Here is a 15118-nt window from a genome sequence, read left to right on the forward strand (position 1 = left end):
TAAACATGTTTACAGATTAGTCATTTTTGTTATGAGAAAATAGAACTAAGGGCAAGAGATACATGAGATATTTTTATAAAGTATTTATCAGATTATGAAGGGCTTTTAAAAATTTTTTTGTTTTGTTTTGTTTTGTTTTGTTTTTCTTCCTCTGGATGGGGATAGCATTGTCCATAGCTGGTCTAATACAGTTGTCCTAGCTCTCTGAACTGCTGAGAGGAGCTGCTTCCATTAAGACTGATATTCTTGGGGGCAGCTAGGTGGCACAGTGGATAGAGCACTGAACCTGGAGTCAGTAGTACCTGATTTCAAATCTGATTTCAGATTGCCTAGCTGTGTGACCTTGGGAAAGTCATTTAACTCCATTTGCCTTAAATATATTTAAAAAAGATTGATCTTCTCACAGTGTTATTGTTGATGTGCACATTGTTCTCTTGGTTCTGCTATCTTCACTCAGTATCAGAACCTGTAGTTCATTCCATGATTCTCTAGAGTTCAACCATTTATTTTATTTTATAGAACAATAATATGCCAAAGTATTCATGTACCATAACTTGTTTAGCCATTACCGATTCCGTCAATTTCCAATTCTTTGACACTACAAAAAGAGTTGCTATGAATATTTTGGACTATGTGGGACTTTTCTCATTTTTTTCCTGATTTCTTCTGGATATAAACCTAGAATTGGAATTACTGGGTCAAAAGATATGAACAGTTTTATTGTTCTTTGGGCATAGTTCCATATTGCTTTCCAGAATGGTTGGATCCAGTCACAACTCCACCAGCAATGCATCAATGTCCCAATCCTCCCACAACCTCTCCAACATTGATCCTTTTCCCTTATTCTTGTCCTAGTCAATCTGATAGGTAATACTTCACAGTTGTTTTAATTTGCATTTCTCTAATCAATAATGATTTGGAACATTTTTCATATGACTGTATATAGTTTTAATAACTTCATTTGAAAACTATCTATTCATATCCTTTGACCACTTATCAATTGGGAAATGACTTGAATCTTATAAATTTGATGCAATTCTCTATATATTTTAGAAATGAGACCTTTATTTGAACTCCTAGTTATAAAGATTGTTTCCCAACTTTCTGCTTTCCTTCCTATTTTGGTAGCATTAATTTTATTAGTGCAAACCCTTTTTAATTTAACATAGTCAAAATCATTCATTTTTGCAGTTTATAATGTACTCTATTTCTTGTTTAGTCATAAATTTCCATAGATCTGAGAAATAGAGTATTTCTTGGTCTTTTAATTCATCTATGGTGTTGGAGTTTGATTACTATTACTATTAGAGGATTAGCTGGTTTGTTGGGTCTTGTCCTTAATTATCCAAGAAGATCAAAAAGACATCACTATGTTTGAGACAAATTGCAAATTGGTCTGATCAGACCAATATGAGCTACGAATGCTCTACCATAGGCTGGGCGCAAATAGTCCATGTGAAAGCCTGGAGTTCTTACATTAAACTTTTGGATGTCAATTCTGCTTCAATTCTGCCTTCCTCATAAAGTGCAGGCCCCTCATGATGAAGGCGCACCATGCTGGGTGGTCCTGTGCCAGTGTCTCCCAAACAGTACAATCAATTCTAAAATTCATCAATGAGAACTTCAGAGTATCTCAGTATCACTTCTGACTCCCTTGTGAGAGCTTGCCTTGTGTGAGTTCTCCATAAAACAGTTTTTTTGGCAAGCATACATCTGGCATTCTAACATTGTGTCCAGTCCATCATAGTTGACCTCTCTGTAATAATGTTGGAATGCTAGGCAGCTTACCTCAAGAAAGGTCCTCAGTAGCCAGTTTCTTTTCCTGTCAGGTGATCTTCAGACTCTTTCTAAGACAATTTAAACAGAAGCTATTCAGTTTCCTGACATGGCGCTGGTAGACTGTCCAGATTTCACAGGCATAAGTATAGCAGTTAGGTCAGCATAATGACTCTGTAGACCTTCAGTTTGATAGTCAGTCTGATACCTCTTCTCTCCCACACTTTCTTTCTGAGCCTCCCAAATACTGAGCTAGCTCTGTCAAAGCATGTGTCAACCTAATTGTCAATGTTTATCTCCCTGGAAAGGATATTGCCAAGGTAAGTGAACTTGTTCACAGTATTCAAAACTTCTCCATTTGCTGTAATCGATGGGTCCATATATGGGTGTTGTGGTGTTGGCTGATGGAGCCAATTATTCCTTTTTTCTAGATCTTCTTTTCCTGAGTCTCTTTTTTAACTCCCCCCCCCCCATTAAAGGTGTCACTGAATGAGAACATCACTATTTTTCAGTCAAGGAAAGTTAATCACAGCAGAACTTCTTCCTGTTATCCTCATCACTGGTTTTTTACAAAGTAATGAGGTTAAGTGACTTGCCCAAGGTCACATGGCCAGGTAAATTATTAAGTTTCAGAGGCTGGATTTGAATTCTGGTCTTCCTGACTCAGGGTTGGTGCTCTATTGATTGTGCCACCTAACCACCCCCCATTAGGGACTTTGAAAGGTCTTTCATAAATTTCCAAGAGATCATCAAAATTTTTAAAACATAAAATTTATTATCCACCCTCTCCTTATTCAATTACACTTATTTCCAAAAGCTGTTTTGGAAAAAAACAAACTTTCCTTTGGACTTCAGAGGTTTCCTGTCACTCCTGATGGTATTTTATTTCTCTGGAGTCAAAGAGCAGACATAACTATTGATGAGGACCCTGAAACCCACCAGACTGACCCTCCCTGGCACCATGTTGGGACCCTGGATCAAGGAAATAAAGATTCAAAAACATCTAGAAGTGGGATCTGTTGATAATGTTGATAGTAGAAACATATTTTCCAAACAATTCAGAGCAGTTTTCTGTGGCACAGTTGAACTTGTTAAGAGTTTGTCTCCCATTCCTGCTGGGCAGTTCTGTGTTGCCTCTCAGGAATCAAAAACAGAAAAAGAAACCAATCCCAGTGAAAACCAACACATCACATGATTGCTGGGAAAACATACCACTTCCCCCTCCTGTCTTTGATTTTGTCCCCTGGGTTTGGTTTCCTTGTTCTTGCTAGTAACAAGTTGTGGCTACCTTCAAATAACGCTTTTATTTGCAAAGGTTAATAAGCTCTTTGTATACATTACATCATTTCCTTGTCACCTCAGCTCTGGGAGGTAGGAGGGGCAGGTGCCTTGGTATTCCTTTCATAAATAAGGAAACCAAGGTTCTGAGAAGTGATGTGGGAGAAATCTAGTGTTTAGTTAAGATATCATTTCTTCTCTTAAAGTAGAGCAGGGAGCTAGATATGTCATCAACTATACTTCATTGTATTTCCTGGTAAGTTCACTCAAGAAGTGTAAAATTCTCTGTAAGATGGGAAAGATTGTGTCCTAAGCAAGAGATTACTACTATAAATCTGTGTTTTTTTCAAGTGATACTGAATTTCCAATGAATTGTAAAACAAACTAACCTATGATATAAATATTTGTGCCAATATATGAGGTGTAACTTCACACAAATGCACTGATAATGATTAAAAACAATTCCTAAACACTATGTTAAAACTTATATCCTCATACTTAATAAGTTATTACCATCATAGAATCATAAATTTAGATCTAGAAAAGTTCTCAGTCATTGAATCCACCCTGCTCTTTTTTTACAAATAGTGAAACCAAACCAGTAAATGGTGGTCTTAATTTAAAAGCAGGTCTTTTATTTTCAAAATCATTTCCTGGTGATAAGCAGTGGTTCTGTGATCTCCTGTGTATGAGCATTCAAAGTCACAATATCTTATTGGATTAAAAACAATTTTTTTTGTAATTACTGCTCCAAAAGGAACCCATTCAGTGTATTGGACAAAGCTGATAGTAAATGACATTTGTACATAACCTAAAAAGTATGACTCTAATTCCTCACTGCCAGCATTTTCCAACATTATTGGGTGATATCACCTTTATTGGAAAGTGGATGAGTTTATATAAGATTGAAAATAATTTTGAATTTTTTATTTCCTAATCACAATGGTTGAAAAATTCATCATTCTATGACACATTTTTTGACCATGGATCCTTTGTTAACTTAGCAAGATTGGTTCTTGGTGAATAGATAGGCAAACATTGAGCTTGAACTTAAGTCTTTTCAGCTTAACAGTATCTGTTATAACTATTGTTTACAGGGTCCTGTGTTTAGCTATGGAGGCCACAAAGATAAGATATAGTTAAGGTCTGCAATTAAGGTGGTTACAATCACACAGAGGAATTGAGGCATGTTTCAAACAAAACAAAACAGTGCCTCAAATGATACTTAACTAAAGAAATTGCAAAGTGCTAGGGAATTAATTCCTCGGTTCCAAAAAATATTATCATTATTATCATTATTATTATTATTATTATTATTATTATTATTATTATTCATTGATGATAAGAATGACCTTAGTGAACACTATAGCTCCTTTAAATATGCTCCCAATAAGGTTCAGTATGCTAACTTCAACTCTTTAGTGTACAACATATTTGCAGAGAAATGTAAAGATTACCTCCTTACATTTATTTTTTTTAACTTTTGATTAAAAATGCATCCATACTTTTATGTGTTTGCATATTTAGTTGGTGGGTGTTGTCCTTCATTCTTGAAGAAGACTAAAATTCCATCCCTATCTTGGGGTTAAAGTACAGTGTAGCTGAATAGGGCTGCTCAGGCCAATATGAGCTCAAACAATTCTATCACAGAGTTCATATGAACATTTGCTTAGTAGAAATAAATTTGCTCTCAAAGAAACTCTCTTTGTCTTTAAAGACTCTAAAAATATATTGAGAATTGTTTACATCAGCACTGTACATTGGCATAGCTCTCCTACCCACACAATAGAGGGATACCAAAAACGAATAAAGAAAGTATAAATCTTCAAGAAATGAGTCAGTAAAGAAAAGCAGCCACAGATCTATGCCTAAAGGATGCCAGAAGCTAACACCTTTCCCAATTCAGCCAATTAACCAATACATGAAAAAAACAAATTTTAAGTACTTACTTAAGTGTCAGAATCTACTGCTAGTCTCTGATAGAAAGACAAAAATAACAGAGACTCTGCCTTCAAGGAACTTGCATTCTACTGGCTAGTATACAATTAGTTATGGGAAAATCCTAGTGTTAACACTATTAATATTAGTTACTTGATCCAACATGAACTGGACAGGTTATTACAGAACAGCTGTGTGTGTGTGTGTGTGTGTGTGTGTTGTGTGTGTGTGTGATAAATGAAATACTTCAATGACTAAAGGATTTCCTCATTGCTTTGAGAAACCCCCTCCTATTTTGCCAGTTTTTCTGCTTGGAACCCTCTCATCTTTGTCTTTCTAAAGGTCTGAGGCATCCAAAAGTGGAATGGGCTGCTTCAAGATTGGTGGAGTCTCCCTTCCTTTGTGGGTGGCTTTTTGTTGTTGTTGTTTTAGCAAGGCAATGGGGTTGAGTGACTTAGACAAGGTTGCACAGCTAGGCAATTATTAAATATCTGAGTTCACATTTGAACTCAGATCCTCCTGACTCCAGGGTTAGTACTCTATACACTATGCCACCTAGCTGCCCCTTCTCCCTTCCATTAAACAAAAACTAAATGTGCGCTCATCAGATTTGTTATAATGAACATTCCATTTATGTATGTATGGATAGGACTAGATGTTATTTGGGATTCCTTCCAGTTCTAAAATTCCATAATTATTGACCTAACATTTCATTCAAGAGAACGATTTTTTTTCTCTATTCCTGGGGAAAGGAGGATTTTAACACCATTAGGGAGGCAAGAAAAATTCATCTATGATATTGGAAAGCAGTTGCTTTTTTTAATAACCTTGAAAAGGTCAATAGTTTCTCTTCTAACCCAAAGAGCTTTGTCAATAGAGGTACAAAAACAAAAGACCAAGTTCCTGGCCTAGTTTTTCTAAAGTGGTCCTCATGTTGTAGAGATGATTGTTCTTTTTGGGGTAGAACCAGGTAGCCATGGCTATGTGGGAATTCTATGGTAAGCAGTTCTGTTTTGAGATTTGTACGTGTTTGTGTGTCTGTGTGTGTGTGTGTGTGTGTGTGTGTGTGTGTGTGTGTGTGTGTGTGTCCCCTTAGGGAAAGGTTGGTACATTAGGAAAAAGTGGATCCTGCTATAAATAATGAAGACCTTCAGACACAATACATACTAAAAGGTGAAACTGTGTTGACACTATCAAAAGACTCATGAATTACAATTTTAGGCCCCTGACAACATATTCTGTGTCCCTGCTCATTCTTTCTTCAGTTCCTTTGTCAGGGGTTGAAAGAATCTGGCAGTTAAAGTCACTCCATTGGGGATCTTTTAGAAGAATCCTCATATCTATCTTAGCAACAGATGAAAACTGGGCAATGGGTCTGAGTAAGAGACTTGGTTTCATCTTAGGCCCAGTGGGCATATCTGAGTAAAACCCAGAAGAGATACTCTGAAGCACCTCTTATCTCAATTCTTTTCCTAAAACGCTTTGAAGGACAGAGGTACTTTTCCATTATGGTTGAATAATTAACCAGAAATGGAAGCCTATACCCACACAGGGCAAGTTATAATTAACCATAAATGGAAGTCTATAAACATGCCATTTTGATATTGAATTAACTAAATTCCAAAAAGGACGATGGCAATGAGTTTGTAAATACTGCCAAAAAAAAAAAAAAGATACAAAGGCTTTTGGTAAATTGCCCCATATTGACACTGGAATGTTGAGACAATAAAATATTTAAGAGTTGCAAGGTTGCACCAACGTACTCTTTTTAATTTGTATGGTACTAACTGAACAGTAAAATGCGATTTAATTTACTGTATAATTTGCTTGTTCAACAAAGCTGAAAGATAACTCACTTACTGCCTCTTTGTTTCCATGTATCTCAGTAACAGGCATAGCTCTGTCAATGAATGGCTTTGTCATTTGGTGCCAGAGGAAGTAGTTTGAACAGAAAACACATAAAAATAAGAGTCCAGTGCCTGAGTATTTGCAGTGCTTTTCCTCCATCCTCATCATGTTTATTTCTGCATGGAGACAATAATGGCCCTTTGTTTTTCTAACTTGATGAAGTCACTCAGCCTTATTCTGCAGCAACACAGCTCTGGGAAGGCGTGCTCAGCCAAATTTAGAACTATTTGGAGCTCACGAGTTGTGAATTTTGAACCAAACTTGAATCTTTGAAGAGCTCATCTGTTCTCCGAAGCGTGCCAACATTGCTAACGGCCTCGCAGTCTGTACTGGCTCCAGGAGGCCTTTGCCTGTTGTCTTGTGAATCCCCTGTGTTTCTCCAAATTGCCAGTGTTACCGAAAAGGGCCCTTCGGCTGCTGCTCTGTTTGATGCCAGAACCAAGGAAGAGTACAATGAAAGTCTCTAAGCTACTAAGACCCAGACTAGAGAAACAGAGATTTCCCAGAGATGAAATCAAGGGGTCTGCATTGTTACTGTCATTGTTATCAGATTTAAGGCTCTCTTTCTCATTCATGTTGTCTATTTGAATCCATCCTCATTTTAGCTCCACAGTCACCAATAGCTCCTTATCAGCTCAACCCTGTCTTGTTATAGTTGTCTAGCTGGTCCCTGCCTTGAGACTACTACATAATTTAACCTGCACATCATACACTGTTAATGTTATTACTGTCTTGTTTTTATCAGGTAGATTGTGAGAGTGGAAAGACCCTCTAGGAAGCACTATAGTACAGGGGAAAGAGAGGTCACTAAAATCAGAGGATTTGGGTTGAAACTTCACCTCGTATTTTAAATGCTAGGCAAGTCACATATATTTTATCAGCTGCAGTTTCCTCCTTTAGAAAATGAGGGGGTAGGATAGAGCTCTCATTAAAATGAAAAATCAAAAAAAAAAAAGAGAAAAGTTGAACATTCCTGGACTAGATTAGAGGAATTAAACATGTAGTAACACTGCAACCTAAGCCAGATTAAAAAGTAATTGGGTGGGCAAGTCACTCTTAACCCCATTGCCTTAAAAAAAAAAAAAAAAATATATATATATATATATATATATATATATATATATATATATATATATATATAAAATTGGGAAATATTTAGCAAAAGTAATAAAAATGCAATAGAACATAGATAATGTTTATACGTGGTATTCTGTGTTCACATTTGAACTCAGATCCTCCTGACTCCAGGGTGGGTGTTCTGCTCAGTCTGCCACCTAGCTGCCTCCAAGTTTTTCTATTTGAGCTTGATTCTGCTGGACTAAAGGATCTCTAAGTTCCTTTCCAGCCTGAAATATCTGATCCTAAGATCCTTGAACCCATTTAGTTAGCAAACCTAGGAATATACCAGCTCACTTAACTGACTATTCATGCAATAGGTTTTTGGTGTTACTATTATATAGGTTATTATATTCTGGATTAGATGACCTCTAAGGTGCTTTCCTTCTTTGAGATGCTGTGAGGATACTGTTCCAGAGAGCCCACTAGGCAAAGTTCCTGGAATCATTAAAGCTTTATCTGACTCCTAACCTCTCAACTTTTCTCAATGTTTCTGCCATTATTTCAATCCTGGAAACTGCACTGAGTCCCATTTAAATGACCCAGTTTGTACTCCTACTCTCTGGTTTCCATTTTATAACTTAGTTTCCTGACTCCTTCCCTTTGGCATCAGTCAAGCAATCAATAAGCATTTATTTCTTTTAATTTCAATAAATTTGCTTATATATTTTTCCAACAACATGCAAAAAATTTTCAACATTCATTTTTCTGGAAGATTCTGAATTCTGCATTATTCCTCTATCCCTTCCCCCTTCCCCTTGACAGTGAATAATCTGCTTTAGGTTATATACATATAGCTATCAACAAATATGTATTAAGTTCTTTGACAGGCTAAGCACTGTGCTAATTGTTGGGGATACAAAGCTAGGGAAAAACATAAATCCTGCTCTTTCAAGGACCTTATATTCTAATGAGAGCCAACTTTTAAAATAAATGGTGCACATAGAATAGATGAAAGGTAACCTTAAAAGAGAAGACACTAAAAGCAGTGTCTTCTTTCTATAAATCTGGAGTAAATACTGTATTCCAACTTCAATTCCCCCACTGCATATCCACAAAAGATACAAGAAACCAAATCATTCCCATGGTCAGAGGTAGATACATCATGCAGGTCTCTTTTGGACTAAACTAAAGTATGATCCAAGATCATGAGCAAGGATCTGGAGAGACACAAAATCCTTAATCACTGATTTTTTTTTCTGGGAAAAAAGCAAAAGTCACCAAGCCTTTATTATGTGTCCATTATGTGTCAGGAAGGACATGAATGGCTTTTTTTTAAGAATAGCAAAATAATTTATTTCCAAGTGACCCAAAGGAAATATCTTGATGCCATAGAAAGGACATTTAGTTTATAGTGGAATCCAAGTACATCTCATGCTTTCTCATTAAATGAGCTTAGGTAAAGCACATTACCTCTGATCCTCCTTTATCTTTAAAATGAAAATAAAAGGGGGCAGCTTGGTGGTGCACTAGATATCATACCAGTCCTGCAGTCAGGAGGACTCCAGTTCAAATCTAGCCCCAGACACTTAATAATTACCAAGCTGTGTGGCCTTGGCCAAGCCACTTAACCCCATTTGTCTTGCAAAAGCAAAATAAAATAAAATGGAAATAAAAATATTTTTTCTATCAATTTTATGAGGTTATTCTGAGAAAGTATTTTGTATGCTCTAAAGTCCTATAGAAAAATGAACCAGCATTATTAATGAGCATTTGATCATGACAAGAAAGTAAAATTTCTTGAAATAAATACACATGCAGGGTGATAGACACAAAACATGAAATCATCTTTTTCTTTGAGTCAAGAATTTTATTTGGGGTTGTATTGCAGAATTTTTAAGTATAATTACTTGGAAAACACAGTTCAATTTATATCAGTCAAAATTTACAGCTTGTATATGTTTATATAAATGATCACGAGTTGAAACCTCTTGTGCCTTCTTTAATGCATAAGAAAAAATGATTATCCAGCTCTTGTTGTAGGCGAGGGTGACATCAGTTTTCTTGGTGAGTTGGCAGTGATCAGCCCTTTAATCAGGAACAAGATTATCGACAGCTAAAGTATGCAAATATGCCATCTGAAAACAAAAGTACAACATTTTATAATGATGGGTTTTAGAAAAGACTGTGTATACAGAATTAGAAAGCTCATAAGATCATCAAATCTCAGAATTCAAAGGAAGTCCAAAGGCTATTTACTACAATTCGTGGCTGACCAAGAATTCTCTCTAGAACATCCCCACCAAATAATCAATACAGTCTCTGATGGAGGCTAGGCAATGAGGATGAATTCATTATCATTGGAGGCAGTCTATTCTATATTTGGATATATCTGATCCTTAAAAAGCATTATTTTATATCAAGCTTAAATCTATCTCTGGAAATTCCATCCAATCACTGTGAAGTCTGCCTTATTGGGCTGTGTCTGAGCCATTACTCTCACATGACAACCTCTCAGATATCTATTCTCCCCTCTTAGTTTCCAACTATTTTCTTCTGGTTAAATATTCTCTGTTCCTCTTTTCCAGTTTATCTTCCTCTGATATTATGATGAAACTTTGTAGCATGCACTTGCATCTCCCTTTGTCATTGTTGTTTAGAATCAAACTCCTCATGACCCCATTTTGGGTTTTCTTGGCAAAGATACCAAAGTGGTTTGCTATGTCCTTCTACAGTGTATTTTATAAAGAAACTGAGGCAAATAGGGATAAGTGATTTGCCTAAGGTAACACAACTTATAAGTGTCTGAAGTCATATTTGAATTCAGGTCTCACTGACTTCAGATCCAACTCTCCAACCACTCTACAAGCTAGTTTCTTCATGGATAAGAGCAGCCTCCTTCAATCAGTTGCATTGCCCAAACAATATCTTTAAAACTACCATACTAGGATACAGTATTTCTTTTTCCTTTGAGCTCCTTTCTGTCATGTCCTGATAATGAAGATAGAACACAGTTCACCCAAAGAGAGGGAACCATGAGCTAAATGACTTTCTCTCATGTCTCCTGTTAGTCCCCATGATTTGGAGGTATTTATGTTTCCATTTCTTTTTGTCCTTTCAGTTCCAGGTACAGACTATCCCTGAACTTTAGAGTTCAAGTCATGATGACTTTGTAGGTCAGATTTTCCACAGTATGTTGTGACCAGCCACCTTGCCAAGGAAGTCTCGAGAAGTCAGAATGCATAGGACTCAAGCCCAAGATGAGTTTTGGTCTTTGAACTTGGGATTCTGTTCTAATGGAATTGAGCTAAATTGTGAAACTATTGCCCTTCCCCTCCTCAGGGGAAGCAAGGAGGAGGAGGATTAAGCATACATGTTGGAAAGTAAACTGTTAAACCTGCTTTATTTTCAGTAACTAACTCTTTATAACTTACTGTTAATGGGTAAATGGAATTGGGGTATAGGGGACCTTCCCCTACAATTGAGTGAACATTTATAGAGACTGCAGCCAGAAAGACCTGATATTCCCCAAACCCTTTCAAATCCCCTTTCCTGGGTAATAGTAAATAAAAGATAAGATATCTTCAGAAAGATAAGCTACGTTCAGAAAGTAGGAGTCATAGACTCAATGTGATATGATGAATTTATTTACAAATTTCTCTCTACAAAAGATGATACAGTGGGATGTATTTTGAACTGGTCTCGAGAAACATACATATGAATTCAAGTTCTTCCACTAATAACTGAGTAGCATCATTGGAGAAGCCCATTCCCCTTTATGGAATCTTTCTCCTTATTATAAAATGAGGGTTTAGGACTAAAGCTAACATCTTCTCTGCATCTGCCATTCTATGTTTTATGTTACAAGGACTCATTTACCTCTATTAGTTCATGTCCTAAACTCCTTGAGTGCAGAGGCTATCTCACTTTTGTATTTTTATACCAAGAATGTATGTCTGGAATAGAATAAATGCTTGTAATAAGTGCTAATAAATAATTAAAGTCCTTTAATTATTGAAATAATCACAATGTGGATCAATTCAATATTCAAAGCATTATATATTATTAAACCTAGAGGGGACTAGATCATCTAAATTCTTTATTTTTCCTGGTGTGGGAAGTGAGACCCACTGAGGGAAAGTGGTTTACTTAGTTAATAAGTGTCTGATTTAAATGTTTAACCCACGTCTCTAACCTTCAAGTTAATCACTTTTTCCCATCAGACTACATACTACACATATAGGACTCCATTTGTTGCTTGCTCCATAATTTTACTGCACCCAATTCAAACCAATTTCTCCCACAGCTTTGACATTTTAACCTCATTTTTGCCTTGAACAATGCACTTCAACTGTAGCATAGCAGAGAAATAAGACACCTTCCTATCAAAACCACAGTTGATTATCCATCATGAATAGAGTTAGGAGATGCTTGAATACTTCATAAATGTTGTTTTTTAAGTTTGTTCATTATTAAATAACAAAACAGAAATGACCTTCTTCAGGTATACAATGAGCTCACAGGAACTTTTTTTTCAGAAAAACCCTGAAAAATGGTTGGTCATGGAAAGTTTTCAGAAATTGTAGGAGTAGAATCTGTGTAACCTGACAGAAGCCAAATGAGTAATTGAATACCTACACTTGAGTGGGTCAGATCCCTTCTGCCCTAAAAGCATTCAGTCTGGTCAATGAGTGCTCCATAGACCATGTTCCTCAGTGGATAGTGAATGTACTATTTTTCATGGGAGTAAAGAAAATTGCAAAGAAATAGAAGGAGTGTCTAACTGCTCTTAATAGGACAACCAGCCTTGAGCACCATTATTATTTAGCATTTATATAGCCCTTCACAGGAATAAAGTGCGTCCCTATCATTACTCCCTTACTGACTTAATGATGCTGTCTGCATCACTCAGAGCTTCTGCCTGTGTCTGAAGATGTTCATGATTTACTGGGAAAGGTAGCATGAATCTCTCTTTCCTCTCTCTCTCTCTCTCTCTCTCTCTCTCTCTCTCTCTCTCTCACACACACACACACACACACACACACACACACACACACACACACACACACACACTTGAGTACTCTAGATTTGTTATAGTGTTTCCTAATAGTATATTCCTTCTCCTCTGTAGCAGAATGGGCCCTGTGGACTACAATAATATTTGGCATCAAACCTTGGTGTATGAAATAGAATAATGCAAATCAGGAGATGTGGGTTCTAGTCCCAACTCTAAAACTGCTTAATGAGGTCAAATTATTTAACCTGTCGATGTTCAGTCATTTTATATCTTACTCTTCATGACCTTATTTGGGGTTTTATTGGCAAAGATACTAGAATGATTAGCCATTTCCTTTTCCAGTTCATTTTACAGATGAGTAAACCAAAGCAAGTGAGATTAAATGACATGTACAAGATCACAAGGCTAGTGTCTAAAGCCAAATCTGAACTCAGAAACATGAATCTGACTCTAAGTCTGATACTAGCCTCAGTTGATCCATGTGCAAAATGAATAGTTGTGAAGCTCAAATGAGATAATACATAAATTCAAGTCAACAAGGATTTATTAAATGCTTACTATATTTCAGACACTGTGAAAGAGTTTGAAAAATTTTAAACAATGTATAAAATATGTTAACTCATTTTTTGGGGGGAGAAGAAAGGGAAGAATGAGAAAGCAGACATTGATTTCATTAGGTAGGTCAATAGTGTCAAACTCAAATAGAAATGGATCCTTGCAATCCACATATTGATTTAGAAAATATCAAGTTAACATCATCTATGTTGTATTGTATGTTTATTTTGTTAAACATTTCCTCATTAGCTTTTAATATGGCTCAGCAGTATTTGGGAATTTAGAAGACCACAAGTTTGACATGCCTGGTGTTGGAGATTCCTGGTATACAAAATCTTTCCACATATTGACAATTTGACTTCTCTGTAACTCATAATCTTAAAGAGCTGTCTGGGTAATGAGAGGTTAAGTAATTTGTCCATTGTCAAAGAAAAAATTCAGACTCACGCTTTTTTGATGATAAAGCTGATTCTCTATCCATCATGCCACTTTGTTTCTCATCTCCCTCCTAAAGATAAGAAAAAGCAAGGCTCAGAGAGAGGGGGATAAACTTGTCAGTGTTCCTGTAGAGGAAACTCAGACTTACACACAGTGCTCTTTATTTTTACTCCAGTATTATATTACACACACACACACACACACACACACACACACACACACACACACACACATTATTTAGATGACCCTTGGTCAATTGTCTCTTCCTAACTACTATCTCCACACCTATTTTGATAAGAAATATGCACTGATTTCTAAAATCTCTTGGTAATCATTTAATTCTTATACCATGAGATTGTGGGAAGTATAATAAATAGAAGAGCATCACAGTTTGCTAGCTGAGTGACCTTGCATAAGGTACGTAAATGTTTCAGGTTTAGTTTTGTTTTCTGCCAAATGAGAATAATTTTGTTTCATTTGTTTCCCAGGTTGATTATGAAAGTCAAGTGAGGTGATGGATAATAAGGTGTTTGAAAATTTAAAAGCACCATTCAATTGCCAAGAATTATTGCTACTTTTGCTTATTTGGCTGCTTCTCAGTCTAGACAGTAACTTCCCAGGAATTCAACAGTAACTAGAATAACCAGACCTTTTCTGGATAGAAGCCAGATGAGTTCAGGAACTCTCACCATTTAACCACTTGATTCTCCTTTCCTGAGGCCAGGGTATGGAGCATCTGAAAATACAGCATGTCTCTGCTGAGTCTTTGTGGCTGATGTCAATAACTGAGAGTCTAGAACATAGGGAGAAGAATAGGTAAAGCTGCAATGAGCCTCTGCTCTAAGCCCACCATCAATGCTTCCTGGGATTGGGGGAGTCTGTAAGATTAAGCTTTGCCCACCTGGGATCTAAGTCTACTCTTACATCGACTGCCCACTATTCTAATCTCAGTTCTCTCCCACAAGGAAGCAGAAAAGGGTAGAAACAGCTAAAATGCTATAAAAAACAGTTCTCTGTCAGAAAGCTGACCTTTGTTTTGATGTTGTTGCTTTTCCTTCATTTTAGAAGAGGACCACGACATAAGGGAGGTGATGCCATGACAAGCAAATGAATTGGATTTAAGTGGGGGGAGGGAATGCAAAGTCACCAGCC

The 15118-nt window shown here is 36.6% G+C and overlaps 1 long non-coding RNA gene across 2 annotated transcripts in view; it reads right to left on the reverse strand.

Moving 5' to 3' along the window:
• Positions 1 to 9826: 9826 nt before the first annotated feature.
• LOC141516400 (uncharacterized) overlaps positions 9827 to 15118 on the reverse strand; it is a 134928-nt gene continuing 129636 nt past the window's right edge. For both annotated transcript variants that reach the window (XR_012476689.1, XR_012476688.1), the window contains exons 2-4: positions 14656 to 14759; positions 13976 to 14036; positions 9827 to 10094 (exon numbers count right to left, since the gene is read on the reverse strand). This is a non-coding gene — a long non-coding RNA (uncharacterized LOC141516400). The remainder of the gene's footprint in view (positions 10095 to 13975; positions 14037 to 14655; positions 14760 to 15118) is intronic.

This window comes from Macrotis lagotis, chromosome 3 (assembly GCF_037893015.1).
Source record: "Macrotis lagotis isolate mMagLag1 chromosome 3, bilby.v1.9.chrom.fasta, whole genome shotgun sequence".
Classification (NCBI taxonomy): Eukaryota; Metazoa; Chordata; class Mammalia; order Peramelemorphia; family Peramelidae; genus Macrotis; species Macrotis lagotis.